We start from the raw sequence: 17,762 nt of genomic DNA, 5'->3' as shown, positions 1-17,762 counted from the left end.
GTTTAGATATAAAAAACAAAGCTTCTATGGAAAAAAACATAAAACATCTCTCGAAAAAAATTTGTCAGAAACCAATGCGAATCTTGAGGGACCTTTAACTAATACATTGCTTGACTAAAATTGATTGACAAAACTCTATACAAAAAAGGAAAAAAAAAATTGAAAACTGCAAATAAAATTTCGAAATTTCCATAAAATTTTTAGCAAATTTCTATTTTTCCGAAGACGTTTTGAGATTGGTTTGAGTTTCAGTTTCAATCAATTTATTAAATTATCGAACATAAAAGAAGTAGAATTCAATGGGCGAAATTTGATAAAAATTGTCACTGCTATTTTTTTGTTCGCTGCTGTATGTATGTGCTGTATGTATGTGCATAGATTTGAAAACTCCATTCTAGATGGCAAAATATAGTATTTTTTTCATAAGAATTTAAGGACCTTCGTCTAAATGCTTCCAAAAAATTATATGGTTTACGTGACCTAGACCTCATTGCGGTATGCATCTTGTCATCGATGACTTTCAGCCAGGTAGCAAGTAAGTAACGACGGTTTTATCGTATGAACGAGCGCTGCTGTGGTTGAGCTCGATTATTCTCCTCATCCTTGAACTTAAAACTCTGAATCCGCCTTGTTCCCGTCGTTGGACCAAGGTGATCAATTTAAAAGATTTGAATGAAAATAAGATTGAAGAGCGAAATAATGGCGTTGCAAGCAGGGGAAAAAGAAGAAGCTAGAATGGATGATTCGGACCTGCATAACAAAAAAGAGAGTGTTCTGCGGACAAAAAAATTTAGTTGAGAAGGGAACGAGAAATAGGAGATCATAGTCATATCACAGTGCTGTAAGCAGTAGTAGGTCTAGGAAGAAGAGGGCACGGGAAACCTGCTTTAAAGAGAAAGGTTCGAAAAAGGACAGGTATAATGGTAGTATACCAATAAGCTAAAGATAAAGATGCCGGTCAGCCCCATAGTAAATACAGATTTAATGACCTTTATGGGCTGTAAACAAATCTGTAGGATGATTACTTCGTAATGAGTTGTGTGTGAGACCAGGAAACTTGCCCTCTACGATAAGGCTCACATACACTACAATTTATTTCTGTATGCGACTTGGCCCCTAGAAAACGACCTTATTTTTCGAGGTGATACCACATTCCCCCATCGAACTAGTTGTTTTTCCCCGCTTGCTGTAATCCTGTAAGGTCTGGCACCTAGATCGCTCACCTTGCATAGAGTGCACGGGCGAGAAAGTAAGGGTCAGTACTAAGCATGTGCTCTCATGACAGTATTTACTTATTTGAGACGCATATACCCATGTTATCCCAATAGCGGAAGAAGCATAGAGCGCTGTCTTTTCGAAATAGCGTATAGAAATTGAGATGAAATAAAAATTGTGTTTGCTCTTTTCAACAATAGGAGGAAGGAAAATAAGTTATTGTACTGAATAAATGAAATCAAAATATAATTCAACGAATTACAATCTCATAAAAAAATTAAATAAAATCGATTGCTATCCGCAATAACAACAATGTAATTGACCTCTTTCAATGCAACATTGCAACGAGAAGAATAAGAGAAATCATTTATAAAAACATAATAAATAGGAAAATAAAATAAAAAAAGAAGTTAAAAATATTAATGTGTTTATAGAGATTCAGCGCATCGTCAACTACGGCACTGGCACTGACAGTGGAACTGGGTGCTGGGCGCTGAGTGCTGCTTGACACTTGAAAGACAATCACAGAGACAAAGCACATATAGATATGAATATATAGGGCTATTAACTACATACATATATATACACATACTATTATAGTTAATACCCGCGCGACCACTCGAGATAATGGAAACTTTATTTAATGTTTATTGTAAATTACAGTTGAACAGAAAATCGGATGAATTTTACAACGCCCTTCTGGGTATATACAAAAATTGCGCAAGCCCAACTTCGGGTGGAACTCAACATTGTATACCTCTTAGAGCTGAGATTACAGTTAAAGTGATTTGAATACACGCTATTTTGGGCTTTAACAAACATTACGCTGTAAACAATTTTTGCCCAACCTTTAAACATTTTTAACAAAATTAATGTATGATCATGCCAAATTTGTCAGACAAAAAAATTTATTGAACTGGAAGAAGAACTTTCTCGAATCTCGAAATACTCGCAAGGCTTAGGATTTCTTTTGCAATACAAATGAAAATTTCAACAAAACCAGAAGTAAAAACAACAGGGCGTATAAATACTGCCAATGCAGCGACTTAATTTAATGTCGAGAAGCTCGCGAGCTTAACCTTAGATTAACCTATACTTCTTTTTTACAACGATTTCGTTTCCACAAATCGGTACCGACGGCGGGCCAAACTGTTTTAACTGATACAAAAATCCTAATCAGGCCTCCTATCTTTTTGCCGAGCTCGTTCTCGGCCCCTTGGAACTTTAGAACATTCCCGCAGGAGGCAAGCCTGTCATGAGAGGCCCCTAAAATTACCAGACCAAAAAGTTGGAGGACTAAAAAAATCATTCCTAAGGCAGTCGAGCTTATTTCAGAAAGTGCTAGTACCAGGGCATACCGGACTAATCACACATTCAACAATCTCATAAACTTTTGGAAAGTGTTTTTGCGTTTATATCAACTACAACGAGCTAGCAAATATAAAAAGGTTAATATACTTTGTCCTGCGATATTTTAAGAAATTCCCCAGAAAAATTTTATGTGAAACGCTTTAAAAAAGATACTTTAATCCGCAATATCAAGAGGACGATAACACAATTTAAGAGGAAAGATATCACAATTAAAGCAAAAAACTTGCTTACCCAGAGGAGAAGTCGACGAATATTAATCAAGGTGCAGAAGGAGGACAGCCCACTTGTGTAAGTCAGCTGAAATTATACCACTTAGCCGAAACCACTGACAAAACAAAATTTGACGAAGAGAATATTGGTAGTGGGAAGAAATGCCATGAATGTCATTGAATCAAAGAGTAACAACAACAAAGAAAGAATACTGAGTTAGCTATTTGTTGAGGCGAGTTACCAAGAATACCGAAAAGATTACATAGATAGCTGGAATAGAGAAAGAAAAAGATTAAACTACATAGAATAAAAAAAAGGTCTTATATGGAGCAATCAAGTCAAAAACTGATGGAGAAAATAGGTGAAAACTAATACAAAGCGGCCACCGTGGTGTGATGGTAGCGTGCTCCGCCTATCACACCGTATGCCCTGGGTTCAACTCCCGGGCAAAGCAACATCAAAATTTTAGAAATAAGATTTTTCAATTAGAAGAAAATTTTTCTAAGCGGGCTCGCCCCTCGGCAGTGTCTGGCAAGCGCTCCGATTGTATTTCTGCCATGAAAAGCTCTCAGTGAAAACTCATCTGCCTTGCAGATGCCGTTCGGAGTCGGCATAAAACATGTAGGTCCCGTCCGGCCAATTTGTAGGGAAAAATCAAGAGGAGCACGACGCAAATTGGAAGAGAAGCTCGGCCTTAGATCTCTTCGGAGGTTATCGCGCCTTACATTTATTTTTTTTTATTTAATACAAAGCATTAGCTACAAATCAGGAAAAACATATACAGATTGCCTGAGGACAAGACTACTAACCGGAAGGTAGTTCACTAATTAGACACAAGTCACATAGTTGGATTTTGGTAAAACCCTTTCAACTTATATGATATGTGGGCTATCCAAAAGAAGAATAACTCTTGCCAGCATGTGCCAATTTAGACTGAACAAGCAATTAAAGTCCTCTCTCGATGCACAAAAATCGCGGTCTAAGAGTCTGTCATCATATCTATCTTGATGTATTTCGCGGAATGATTTGAGTATGAAGAGACAATGTGGTGGCCCTTAAACGTTTCGACAGAAAAGTTCTCCTGAAAATACATATATGGACCTGCCCGTGCAGCAGACGGTGTGTATCGAGGTAGGTATAATCATGTGATTTATGAGATTTACACAGTTATAAATCTAGAACAACGAATTAAAACCGAAACACTTCGCTGGCTATGTCCTGTTATAAAAATGGATGCAGGCACTTTGGCCTAGAAAATTTGTCTTTGGACACCCATATTTGGAAGCAGAGCAAGGGGAACTCTCCTTCAAATTAGCACGGTCAGGAGGAGGAAGACCTAAGAGCACCAATATGCACCAGGATTCACCCATAAGCGCCTAGGCGGGTATGCGCCTATTAATGATAATCATTTTTGAAACAAATATATAGCGCAGCAGGGTATATAATTGTTTAAAACAACACAATCCAGATATTTATATGAAAAGTAAATAAAATTGAAGTGAATCGAGATGGTAGTTCCGGGATATCAAGTATGTACAACAAAAAACGCATAAAATCCGTATTATTACAGCAATGGAATAAGTGCAATGAACTGCGTGCAGATAAAAGTGCGTAGTTTGTTTACACATTACAACATATAAGCTCTCATACACACACATACACATACATACATGCATTTCGAAGTAAGCTTGCCACGCAATGAGGTGTTGCTGGCGTTATCGGCGTGATTCATGACTTTATGTGGAATGTGGATATCAATGAGTACCAAAAGAAACTTCTGATTGCATTTTAAACAGAACGTTCATTCCATTTTAATTTCACTCTAGGAACACAAAGCCTTGAACATCATTTAATGTGAAAGCAGAGCATAATCCGGCTATCAGTTGACCTAGATTTTAGCAAATATATTTATTTCATGTCCAAATAAGAGAAGACAGAATTTTCACAAACACATGGACTTATCACTGATTTTACAAGCATATGAACATCGTATATCCACAATATGTGTATGTTATTCTATTTGTGCTTTGTAAACAAACTTTCATATGTACACACATACATACATACATACAGATGTACTTGCACTGGTCATAAAATTGTGTTCGCGCTCGATCATACAAAGGTCATATTCATAAACCACAAGGCGCACTATAAACTAGACCTAATTCATTTGTGGCAAAAGTAGTTAAATGCGTCAATGAATAATATCAGCTGGAACAAACAACAACACCGATTATGCTATTTAAACTAAATTGTATCAACAAACTAGTTTTGAAAAAAAAAAAAAAAAAAAACAAATCGTTTGAACAAAATAAATCAAGAGGGGAGGGCGTATGATGCTCTGGGTATTCGCCTGAGGGTGAAGGTTAAAGCATGTTTTGAACTATTAAATGATGAAAAGTGCTTATCAAAGCTGTTTCGGTGCAGGGGCGTAAATGCTGACAAATAATATGTTACTATTCTGCCATCTACAGCAAAACAGCTGTAATGTGTAAGAACTGAAATATGAGAAAATTTAATTCTGATTTGGAAATCTAAGCCCCTTGTTCATAAAAAATAAAATAGGTTTATAAAGCTCTTATAATGCAAAAAATGTAATTTTAAAAAGCGTTATACATCTTTTATATATATTGTAGGAATCACGTGGTAAGATTTTATAAGTAAACATAAAATTCATTTTAATTTTATCTCTTACTGTAAATGTTAAATGGCTATTTGTTTAACACAAAAATTTTTTTGGTCAAAATTCCTAAAAGGTAGTAGGTGAACTTTACTGTCTCTTTGCTACATTGAAAGAAAAAAGCTGGTTATATCAACCGCAATAACTGTCAATTTTATTCATCGCAAATAGCTTTTGAATGAACTTCGCACAAATTCTTGATTCTGAATTAACGGTTTTAACAGTCAAGTAAATACAAATAAAAAACTAAAGATTTTGATGTTGCCTTTTCCAAGCCTTGATCACAGGATTTTCTGTCTATAATTATAGGCGTAGCACGCAGCCATCACACCATGGAGGCAGCCTAGCTCGTATCTATTAACTAACAATTATTAATGACATCCTAAAACTACCAATGAAAACTGTAAAAACATAACAGTGGCTGTTGATATTAGAAACATTTCTCTCACACCATAGTAATAACAACAAAGTAATGAGCGGCGTGAGCGTAAATTTCTCTTTAAAATTTTTTGATTTGCACAATATTGACAGTTATTCGCCAGTGCAAACAGTTATTTTAACAGAAAAATCAGTTGGGTTGATTTTGAAACTGTAATTTTTACAGAACATAGTTAACTTGAGACCAACAGTTTCTCTACTGTTGGAATAACTAAAAATGTATTCTTGAGAAAAACTTGGTGTTTAATTAACGATAGTACGATTAATTTTACTGAATGTCTGTTAATTAAAGAACAATAAAACTGATTTGTTGATTTTACTAGCTGCATTTCAAGTATCTACTAACACAAATTACACCCTGTAAATAAAAAAAAAAAAATGGTCTGGAATGAGCTCGGGGCACGTAACAACTTGGGCAGATAGCTTTAGTTCACATGCACTTTGCTAAGTATTACCTTTACAGTTTTGTTTTTCAGAGGGCTTTTATCAAAATTCATCAACAATAAGTCCGTGTTTAAGGATACATTTTCCGCTAATTATTATTCATTTATATAAAGGTAGTTTTTTAAATTTGGTAATCCTCTTTTTAGCATGCTTATATTAGCTTCACCAAATAATAAAAAAGTTGCGTATACGCATCGGCACTCGTCGATTCAGTTGCTTTTTAATAAAACAACGTGCTTATATAAAATCTTTATAACTAATCCTTTAACATCTTTTAAAATTTCGAAAACTCAACCGATTTTTTTGCAAATGCAATAATTAGAAGAGAAGTTCGGCCTACCTCTGCTTGGAGGTATATCGCACCAAGTTATTATTATATTGATTTAAGTGATTTCTTTTTTAGAAATTTGTTCATACTTGTAAGTATATTGAAATTAATTAAACAAAATTTATTATTCTTTGGGAACATTATACTCTGTTAAATTCATCAATTTGCTCTTCAGTTGACCGCTGTTTAGATCGGGATGTATGAAATGTTTGAAAACCCTCAACTTGACATATTCCCTGAGAAATTCGAGTATACTAAGAGAAACGGCTCTACTTTTAAACTTGTCTATGCGACGGTGTAAGAATTTACATTAAAAATGATTCATATATTCGGAAATTCACTAATTTCCAAAGACATGCATTCATACATGTATGTATGTAGCTACTATCATATGAACCTCTATCTATTATTTGTATAGCCTCAGTGCAAATATCGTATGAGCAACATTGAACTTGATCATTACAAAGGTGTTGTGCGTTTATGATATGCTCAATTCACTATTTTGCTTGCCTATTGTTATTATTGTGCTACATCGGCATACATTAAGCTGCACACCCTATAGTTAAATGAATAAATTGAAAACTATCTCCTAACTAGTATAAATCCCAAGTACATGTACTGCGCTATTTTTATTATTATTATTATTTTTTTTGTTTCAAAACAAGCTGGCAGTTTTTACATGGTATCGCTATAATATGCTTGTGTTATTATGATCACGTGAAGTTCTTAACGATTGACCAAAGGCAGAATAGTAAACTGTGAAATAACAAGGACTAATGTAGTTGGAAAGAAAAAATTTGAAGTCCAAACCGAAGCCGAGACTGAAACCGGTCGGCATTTTATCTATTTGTTATCGATTTGCTAACGGTTCTCTATCGGTGAGCTAGTGTTTTTTATAGACGGGATATAGGCGTGTTGTCTGATGCTGTTGACAACATCAGATGAAGCGGCTCTAGGAGTGTTCGAGAGAAAAGTCCTTCGAAATATTTATGGACCTCTACGCGTTGGCGATGGCGAGTACCGAAGAAGATTTAACGATGAGCTGTACGAGCTCTACGCAGACATCAACATAGTCCAGTGAATTAAAACGCAACGGCTGCGCTGGCTAGGCCATGTTATGCGAATGAAAGATGATGCTCCGGCCAAGAAAGTGTTTCTATCGGAACCCACTTATGGAAACAGAGGTAGAGGGCGGCCCTCACTCCGCTGGACGGACCAGGTGGATAACAATTTAAACTCCCTTGGTGTGACCAATTGGCGCCGGTTGGCAGAGAGAAAGGGCGACTGGCGCGCCTGGTTGGACGGTTAAGCGCCAATTAAGTAAGTAAGATATAGGCGTGTTATGCATTTAATATCGACGAGTTATCGATGTTTTTGTTGACGACGTAGAGACTAATTATTTGTAACCATGTGTCATAAACTTGCTACCGTTAAAAAAGTTATCAATAAGTTATTGATTTTTTATCAACGAGGTATCAGTTTGTTATCAAGAAGTTGTAGATTTTTTATAGAAAAGTTTTCGATATGTTTGCAAAACATTTTCGACTTGGTACCGACTCCCTGCGGCATTATCGATTTTTTACCGACCACGCATCGATTTGTTATGAAACACACATTGACAAAACTGCAGTATAACGTTGAAGACACATCTGTAAGCCGTCGATATTAAGCCGAGAAGAAAACAATAAGAAGCGGTTGAATCGACGATAACGAAAACTTCCATCGGGTTAGAGGGCTAAGAACATACCCGCGGCAGATATGCCTATCGTAAGAGGCGACTAAAATACCCGTATGATTAAAAGAGTTGTGTAGCACAATTTATAGCTTCTCCAACCTTATTGTCAATCTCACCTACCCGTGGCGAATCCTGTTTCGTTAGCAGGCTGGCGACCTCAAGCTCCTCATCAGACTCGGGATTGGGTGGCGGGATGGCCTAGAAGGTACAATGTGTTCATAATAAATCACTCCCGGGTTGGTCGGGTTTGTACCTTTTTGGTTGTTGTTACCGGAACGTACCGTATCTATATTCGGCACAGAACCATTAACATCGATAACACTCTCCAAAACCTTTGAGGAGTGTCTTTATCGCTACATCAACAACAATAATAAAGAAAAGATTATTTGGCGAGAATAATTCGCTATCGATAATGAGCAAAAATATAGCAAAACCAGTCGGTATCGATTGTTACCGATAAGAAGTCAATTAAACTCTTCTCTCTCTGTTCTTGCTCAATTCAACGGCTGGACGAGCTCTATGTAACTTCGAAACATTAGTTTCTAGACGTGCATCTGTAGTACTTGGTTCTCAGGCCTGCTTTTTTTTATTTTTTAATACGAGTCAGCTCAAATTCAGATTAGTTTGTCCAAACATTTTTACCAAAAACTAGTATTCATTACCATTAGTTTGAATTTGTTTGCCTGCAGGGATCTTGTACGTTGGACTCGTTTTATGGTGAAATCTATTTAAATGACTTTGAATGAGTTGCATAGGCGTCATGACAATCGATTACTTGTTTGCATAAAAATCTGTAGATATGTTGTTGTGTTTTGTTTTTTGGACCCAGTCTGTAGTCAATAAATCTATTTGTTTTCATTATAATCCCAATTAAATTAGGAGCGCAAACAGGTTGGAGAGAAATGCTAATTTATCCGTTTCTGTATCGGCAAAATATGCAGCATTGCTGGTTTGTGAAGTTTTATAGGTTGGCTTAGCAAAAATAGAAGTTAAATGTAGAATTAAAAAAACACATTTATTAACAACAAAGTAGTTGAAATAAAATCGATACCAACTTCCAAGATTGCATCATTAAGGCAATTTATTTACTGCAGTGACGAAAGCTAGTTTGTGGAAGCTCAAATTTATACAATATTTTGAGGAGAGCTGACATATATTTAAAAAAAAATTTATACACTTCGTGAACAGCTCGGCCGAAAAGCTATCCGCTGAAGTTTTTAAATGAGTGTTCCATTTTTTGTTTACTGAAATGAAGATGGCACAACGTCGAAACCAAGTTGCCTCCAAATCAAACTTGGCAAGAGGTATCGGAAAATTGTTCTATAAATTCGTTTCACTTATTTTCTCTGTGTATTAATGTATGATTAAATTGTATTATTTGTCAAATAGCCACATATCGGCCACTTGTCTTATAAGAGTTGCGGCTAATTTTAGAACTCTTTGCTCATGACATTTCAGACTTAACACCTAAGAGAAAGTTCCATCTATCATACTCAAATACGCCAACTGTCCATTACAACTGCTCCACATTTGCAATAAATAATGAACATTGTGTTTTATTGGTTTGACAGTTTGCTAAAAATCGTGATGGATAACAAATGCATGTTAAGACTTTTGTAAGAATCAGTAGCTGGTTGTGGCACAACATCTTGAATGCACGTCCAAAGTGACGATTTAGTGAGATGACCTCATCGCAATGCGCGTGGCTATAAACAGGTAAACTTTGATCAAATTATTTATATCGATATATGTAAGTGTAGAAGCATATATACATACAGAGAAATACTGACAATATGCTGAGACGACGAACGTAAACAAATAGTAAATAACTTACCAGTTAGCACATCATTTTTAGATTAGAGCATATTTTAGTTTAAAATATTGTGGCCAATTTTAGCATCACTAAGCTGTTAGTAAATAAAGGCACAACAATAAAGCAAGCTGCCACTCTTGTGTACATAAACAAATCAATCATCATTTACACAATACATACAAGGCAACGAAGAGATACTCACAAACACATGTAATCATCAGCCGAAGTAGTTACATACACATACACTCGCATATGGCTATAAGTTAAACATAAACCACAAAATACAAGTATATAGAAATTACAAAGTAGGAGATACAACTATTCTAGAAGGCGAAACGGCTAGACCTTAGTAGAAATATGCAGACGAGGCAACAGAGAGTAAAAAAGCAGCGTAAGCTGAAGCATGACTAATCAGTTTTGATTTAAGCACGCTATTGGTTGTGTGGTACTCTCAAAATAGTCTAAAAAAGCCCATTTTGCATTACTGAATATTGGAGTTATTTATTCAACAGTTTAGCGATTCGAACGTTAGCAGAAGGTTGGAATAAGAGGAATTTCCCAAAATTTGTTACAATATATGCGAAGCAGAATTAACCTATAATTGACATTTGAATCGTTTCCTTCTTATTAACAACAAAAACCTTATAATTTCAAACAAAAACGTAAAATATTTGTGTTAGAGGGCGGGGAGTGATCAGTGCACTGGATATTGTGTATGCCTGCCAAATGTATGTAGACGCTGTTCCACTTCTAAACGCAAATGGAAAATATGTAACGATGTTTTGGTGTTGGTGGGAAGGTGGTAGGAGTACGCTGGACAACTGTCAATAATAAAAATATCATGTTGACCATGAGAACGTGTTATAAAATTGAAATTAAGTCTATATACTTACCTAAGAATGTGACCAGACAGTGAGGGGGTTTGCTAAGTTAGTTCACTAAATGTAGATAGTACATACATACATATTAGAGGTTTACGCCGATCACTTTATCGCAGCGGCACGCCGGCGTACGCCAGCGTTCTTAATTCAAAAAACTATTTAAAAAAGTAATATTTAGGAAAGGCTTTGATTATATGTATATAAGGAAATCAAAGTTTCGGCCATTTCGGAATGATCCGCGTTTTTGCCTCACAATCTCGCGGATCGTTCAAAAAATTTCAGGACTAGCTATTTTCGGAGGGACTGCCCTTAATTCACTTACTCCAGGGAAGCTTCGACAGTAACCCCTGTCTTAGGGACTGGTACTGCTGCGCCTGCCGGAAAAAATGCAACACGTAAAGTGGTCACACTTTTGTCTGCATGTCTCGTGCAAAGCGTAGTTTTACCGAAGGAGATATTTTTGGCTAACTCCTAATACTCGTCGTCGACACAATTTCTTTAAATCATTTGTGGCTCGTTGCTGGTCGCGCACAAAGGCGAATAACGGTTGCTATCAATAATTAATAGGCATGACTCTCGTGGCACAGTTTTAAGGATTAGCATCAACGCTGGCTTATTGTTGATCGCAAAAAGGGCGCCTACGGCTTTTTTTTGGCTGTTTTTAGGAGCTACAGCTCACGACGTGTGATCAGTAGCAATCCTGACCATCGGCCGTTACCCCGCCTCCTAGTCTTCACATCATATGCCAGCACAGAAGCTATAGACTGCGACTTCGAATTCATACCTTCATCGTAGTCACTTTCTTAGAAGCTCTAGGTGTAGCTCCAAAGACTTTCTGACTGATGTTTTTGTCGCGGTAGGCCGACGAGCTACACCAAAAAACATCGAGAAACGTTAGGGAGTAACTGTTCGGCCAAGAATGCTGCCCTCGAAATCATAAGCAGCCTAAGTGGATATCATTGCGTAGCTCATGATTGAAAATCGTATAATCCTGGGAGCGTCTACATAGTTTAAATTTTACAAGGACTCTGGATAAAATCTTTAAAATGTAGACCAACATTTGAAGACGTTTGTGTTCAAAACATTGATTTCAATAACCTTCGTTTAACCAAAACGATATTTTAGAATGAAAGTTGACCGATTTTAAGTTGAAAGATCTTAACTGCTGTTTTCCGGCCTTATGATATAAGAGCTCATTATGGATGACCGCGCGGCTTCAGTTTTCAGACTAATTCGACTGTCCACTACATTAGGTTAGTAGCACACACGGTCATTAATTCGACTGCCTTGGGAAAGCTTTTGCTTCGTCAGTTTGAGTGTTCTTGAGAAGGACAAAGCCTAACCTGGTAAAAATATGTGTCAAAAAGATATAGTTGCTTAAGCTATAATTAAGCTACTTTTAAGGATTTTTTTTTTTTGAAAAACGAAGGAAAATGCACTTAGTTTCCAAACAAATATCAAAGAATGCCTTTGCAAAGTTTTTTTTTCAATTTCATATAAATTAAAAATCAAATTCATGAATAGATACAGTGGCGTACCAAAAAAAATTATTTCACGCTGCCATATTACGATAATCGGTTAAAATGAGGTTACCTAAAACCTCTAAATATGCGTACAATATGGGCATCAAACAATAGAGGAAGGTCACTGGTTTCATTTGAATTTCGTGATATTTCGATAAATTAATCGATAACTGAGTTATCGGTCAAAATGTATTTGCTCCAAAACCTTTAAATTTACCTACAATATGAAATACTTTTAGCTAAGATTTTAAACCTTTTACACACGTTAATCAGGGGCTCAAACCTTTTGGTGCAATTCGGTTTATCTATTGGCTGACAGGTGGCGCAAAGTTTTCGTGTGTACTGCGTTGCTTTGGTAGGTGTGCGATTAGTTGTCGTACACATACACTAAATAAAATTAAAAAAAAAACAATAAGGGCCACTTTAATATAAATACGCATCCCGAACAACGTCGGGTACCCTGCTAGTATTATAATAAAAATTGATTCAAAATGTTGAGGAATGTATGTGGAATCATACTTAAAACAAGTAAAGATGTCTAAGTTCGGGTGTAACCGAACATAATATACTCAGCGTGAGCTTCAATTGCACATTTCATTTCAGATAAATTACTTTTCTACATAACACGTGGTACCGCCCGTTTGAAAGAAAACCTCCCCCGTCCATTTTTACTAGAAATATTTTCTACTATAGGGAAATTTTGTGTACCCAATTTTATTACGATCCGTTAATTTTTCTTCGAGTTATGGCTCCCGAAACAGAAAATTGCTTAGTCATAGGAGTGGCGGTGCCACGCCCGTTTTTCCTATTTATTGTTGCAAATCCACTTGGGAAATGAAATACCATTGATATAAAGCTCTTTTTTGTAAAGATATAGCTTATTTTATTCGTCCACGACCCTTTTAAAAATCTTTTATATAAAAGTGGGCGTGGGCTTTAACCGATTTCGTAAATTTTTCTTCAAAGCATTCCTTATAGTAAAGGCAACCTCTCTGTCGAATTTTGTTACGATAGGTTTAAATATTTTTGATTTGTGATTAATAATATTTGTAAAATTGATTTTATCACATTTAAAAAATTTTTTTTTTAATTTTTATCAAGAGTCTCAATATCAGTTCGCACGTCAAATTTCAACATTCTAGGTGTATTATTTACTAAATAATCAGGTTTTTTGTGTTTTCCAAAATGTTATATATATAAAAAGTGGGCGTGTTATTATCCGATTTCCCACATTTTCAATACCAATCTATTCTTAGTCCAGATAAGCTCGTGTACAAAATTTGGTGAAGATATCTCAATATTTACTCAAGTTATCCTGTTAACGGGCGGGCAGACATGGCTTAATCAAATTTTTTTTCGACACTGATGATTTTAAAATATGGAAGTCTATATCTATCTCGATTCCTTTATACCTGCACAACCAACGTTATCCAATCAAAGTTAATATACTTTGTGTGCAAAGCACGCTGAGTATAACAAGCAAATGAACCTGTTAAGAATTTAAAGGATAAACTAGTATTGCCTGTGGTCGAAATTCGACCACCGTGTATTTTTTTTCAACTCAGTCTATGCATCAAGTGTTGGAAATATAGCAAACTGGTCTAACTTACTTAACTTTTTCTTTAAAATTTTGAATTTGATCTAAGACTGTACTTTCTGGTTGTATTTTCTTAAATTTTCTACACATTTTTCACATGTAATTATAACGTTTTGGTATGGAGATCCTTAAACAAAAATATAAAAATTATGTAAAATCAAATTAAATTGGCATTGAATTATGGTGAAATTACTTGAAATTGAATTGAAAAATAGGTTTTTCCACACCACCCGGAAGGTCCCCGTTGGCGCGCTATCGAAGTTAGTTTTGGGAGCTCGGTTCCCCAGTAGGCCTATATCACCCATATACATATATCGGCCATTTACTTCAATAGTGTCATAATTCAAAAAATACGAAATTTTTTAGTTAAAAACGACAAAATGTGCTAAAGGAATTTAGCCTATTTCACGCCACCCGTTTAATTTTGTATAAATTCATATCTAATATGTAAGTGTGACACAAAACAAAAATTTCGAGTAGAATAGAATAAAAAATAAAATAAAAACATAAAAAATTATGTAATGAGAAGGAAGGCAGAGTTTACTAAAAAAATGTTTAATTAAAGAAAAACAAGTAAGGACGGGACTGTCTTCGGCTATGCCGAAGACTTCATACCTTTCATGAATGGGGCTGAACAATAAACTTATCCCGTTCGTAATCTCCGAATAATCGGATGTATAAGATAAGAAATATCTAGTGAACAGATCTACATACCTAAACGATTTTTAAGATAAATATAAAATAAAAAATAGGTAGGTACTTTGTGTGAGGATGCAAAATTTCAGGTTTTTTGTGGTCTGCGTGTAAAAACTATGACTACGAATCACGTATTTCAACAATATATGACGTAAACGTAACTATTTGATGAAATGTTTTGAATTTTGAAGCTTCTAGCCGTAAAAATGATTTTTTCAGACAACAATATATACTATACACGTAAGCATTTGGTGAAATTTGAAGCTTCTAGCTGTTAAAACGGGGCAGAAATTGCGCAAAGTTTCTTATCTGAACAATCGGTTGTATGAGATATATACTATATATACAACCGATCTCTATGATTTTTTCAGACAACAATATATGCTACATACGTAAGTATTCGGTGAAATTTGAAGCTTCTAGCTGTTAAAATGGGGCTAAAATTTGCGAAAATATATATATATATATATATACTATATATATATACTATATATACCACCATATATATACTATATATACCACCGATCTTTATGATTTTTTCAGACAACAATATATGCTATATACGTAAGCATTCGTTGAAATTTGAAGCCTCTAGCTCTTAAAATAGGGCAGTAATTACGAAAAGTTCCTTATCTGAACAATCGGTTGTGGGGGATATATACTATATATACGACCGATCTCATCAATTTTTTCAGGCAACAATATGTGCTATATACGAAAGTATATGGTGAAGTTTGAAGCTTCAATCTGTTAAATTGGGTAAGATATTACAAAAATCCTCTTTTTCTGAATAATCGGTTGTATGGAGGATATATGCCATAGTGGTCCGATCCGGTCGGTTCCGACAAATGTATAATCGGACACCCAAATACACCCGCTCACCAAATTTTATCAAGATATCTCAAAAATTGAGGGACTAGTTTGCATACAAACAGACAGACGGGGAGATGGACATGGCTAAATCAACTCAGCTCTTCAACCTGATTATTTCGGTATACTTAATGGTGGGTCTATCTACTTTCCTTTAAGGACTTACAATTTTCGGTTTCGTGATGAAATTAATATACCATTTCATTTTCATGAAAGGTATAAAAATTAAGTACTTAAATTGAGAAAAAATTAAGTGAAGTGGACAAACAGTTCCATATAAAAACGCAATAAGTGCACTTACACTTTTTTCCGGGTTTTAATGTGATCATTGTGGAAATATGAAGATTCTAATGTTCGGATATTTAATGTTGGGACTGCCATTGAGATCTATGTACGTAATTAATTTGTATTAAATTTGTAAACACTCCATTTCATGAATATATATGACCATATCTACCATAAAATATCGTCTGTGAACAATATAATACTAAGATATAACAAAGCGGAATAAATTAGAAAGAAAAGAAAAACAAACAAAAACATTAAAATTATTCACGCAAACATATTTACTAAAATAAAATTGATATGAAAAAATTGAGTTATGAAAACTTTAAGCGACATAAACAAATTAGGGTTATGGGATCTAAGCATCCGTTTAATGGATATGTAATCTAACAAAGTTAGCCTAATAATAAATATAGTAGGTAATATACTGCCTATGCAATACGGCCGCTATGATGCCGGTTGCCGCTTTGACCTAAAATCAAAAACGTTTTTGGAACGATTTTTTGTTTCGTTTAATATACGACGTGAAACTTTCCGATTCAGTCAAGTTGAATTTAAATAATAATAAACCAATTTGAAATAAGAGAATATATAATAAAATAAAATAAGAAATAAAATAAATTAGCATAAAAGGCAATATAAAAAATTTAATGTTATATTTTTGTAACTTTTTTTTTCAGTATAAGACGTACTTTATCTAAAATGAGGATTAAATCTGCAAATGCAAAAAAATTTTCGGGAAAATATTCCATTAATTGTTATAAATAAATTAGTTAGGTAGGTAGGTTGAACTGGCCGGTCCATGAGGACCTCACATAGACTGATTGAGTTCGAAGTGTTACCAGAAGTTTGTTTTAACGACCAAACTGAAAAACCCTATCAAAAACAAGGACCTATCTTATAAAATAACTCCGTCCTCTTGGCAAATACTAGAAGCTGCCTAGGACTTAAGCCACTTGCTGCTTCCAGATGTGACAGCTGGAGTCTTAGCCTGTCAAGTGCAGGGCACGAGCACAGAACGTGCTCGATCGTTTCCTCCTCCAACCCGCATTTCCTACATCTGCTATCACTGACCAAGCCTAATTTAAAGGCATGTGACGCCAGAAGGCAGTGCCCAGTCAGATTACCCGTCATGAGTCTAGAGTCCTCCCTTTCTCTCGCCTTCGCTCAATCTCGCCCAATCTAATTGGGACATCTACGGAGCAAGCTTCAAGGGATGCGCCCTTTTTAGCTAATTCGTCCGCCTTTTCATTCCCATCTATTCCCATATGCCCTGGGGCCCAATATAGATGTATGCTTCTCCCTGTCCCGATTCTCTCCAGAGACTGCTTACACTCTAACACGCATTTAGATGATGTGCTATGCGAGATTACTGCCTTAATTGCTGCTTGACTGTATAAAAGTTAACACGGTTGCAGCTTAAGCTATTCTCTTCCAGGGTTTCTACTGCTTTGGTTACGGCTAATATTTCCGCTTGGAAAACGCTACAGTAATCCGGCAGCCTGTAGGATCTGCCTATTTCCGGATCAGCGCAGTATACCTCAGACCCAACTCCTTCCACTACTTTTGAACCTTCGGTGTACACATGTATCGCCACGTCCGCCATTTCGCACCCTTGCGCCAACTGTCCACCTCTATTGTGGCCTTAAGATCTCCCTCAAAGCGCAGATAGGGAA

The sequence above is a fragment of the Eurosta solidaginis genome, chromosome 1, assembly GCF_040869045.1.
Source record: "Eurosta solidaginis isolate ZX-2024a chromosome 1, ASM4086904v1, whole genome shotgun sequence".
Lineage (NCBI taxonomy): Eukaryota > Metazoa > Arthropoda > Insecta > Diptera > Tephritidae > Eurosta > Eurosta solidaginis.
The sequence above is the reverse complement of the archived record's forward strand: the minus strand, read 5'-3'. Positions refer to the sequence as shown.